The sequence below is a fragment of the Numida meleagris genome, unplaced genomic scaffold, assembly GCF_002078875.1.
Source record: "Numida meleagris isolate 19003 breed g44 Domestic line unplaced genomic scaffold, NumMel1.0 unplaced_Scaffold598, whole genome shotgun sequence".
Taxonomy (NCBI): domain Eukaryota; kingdom Metazoa; phylum Chordata; class Aves; order Galliformes; family Numididae; genus Numida; species Numida meleagris.
The window spans coordinates 7,566-8,666 of NW_018364813.1; the positions used below are offsets into that span (position 1 = coordinate 7,566).

General features: G+C 61.4%; 1 long non-coding RNA gene across 1 annotated transcript; it reads left to right on the forward strand.

Moving 5' to 3' along the window:
* Positions 1–35: 35 nt before the first annotated feature.
* LOC110391890 lies at positions 36–683 on the forward strand. Its single transcript, XR_002434174.1, has 2 exons — positions 36–398; positions 469–683. It is a non-coding gene; the product is annotated as an uncharacterized LOC110391890 (long non-coding RNA).
* The last annotated feature ends 418 nt before the right edge of the window (positions 684–1,101 follow it).

The window sequence follows — 1,101 nt, forward strand, 5'->3', positions numbered from 1 at the left end:
TTTTGCAGGAAAACCTTCCAGGGGAACAGGGCTGGAGGGACAGGGTGGGCAGAACCGCGCAGGAACGCCATTCCCCCTCCGCTCTGGAGTCAACCGCATCAGCTGCTTTGGGCAGCCCCGGTCCCCAGTGAGGTTTTTACCCCGAGCAAAACCCATTTTTCCATTTCAGGCCAAGCCCAAAGGATTTCTCCCAGCCGCGGTGGCCCCGTTGTGCCCTCCGTCCGTCCCGTGTCCCCTCCGTGACGGTTGTCCCCTGTCCCCGCAGGCACCTACCTGACCCACGAGGCCAAGGGCTCCGATGACGCGCCGGACGCCGACACGGCCATCATCAACGCGGAGGGCGGCCAAGCCGGCGGCGACGACAAGAAGGAATATTTCATCTAAGGGCGTCGGAGAGGGTGAGAAATGGAGCCAGCAAAACCCCGATGGAAACGGAAACCAGACCACAAACCCCACTCAACCCAACAGATTTACTCTCGTGCCCGGCACGGGCAGACAGACGGACGGACGGACAGAGGGATGGCGGGACAGAGAGAGCAGAGAGCGACCGGCTGAGACGTGATGCTTCTTCTTGAACTTGTACAAAACGTTGTTACTACGAACAGCGAAAGCCCCGTTTGCTTGCTTGCACCTCCAACCCCGCGCCCGGCGCTCGCGCGAAACACAGACCAAGCAGTGAGTGAGCGGCGTTCCTTCTTCCTTTGGACCTTTGCTTTGGTTTCGTGGCTGCTCTTTGCTTTGGGCCCTTCGGTTGGGGTGTTGGGCTGGGGTCGATGTAGCTCTTTCCTTTTTGTTCCTCTTCCATTTTGGGTTTTAAGTTTTATCCACCCAAGGATAAAATCAGCTCCGGGTTCTGCGTCGCCGGCGCTGCCACCGAGAGCCGGGACCTTCCCGTTGCCCCCGGGTCCGTAGGGACGGGGCCGTGCCGTGGACCCCCGCGTCCCTGCCCTGGTTTTATCCTTGGTGGTTCTCGTCCGACAGTGTCTGTTGGGGAGGAGAGCTGTCCTCGTGCCGTCGGTGTGTGAAGGGGGGTGAGCTTCCAGGGTGGGAACTGCCGAAGCCCCCGGAGATGCCGGGAGCTGCCGGGCACCGCGGCTGCCC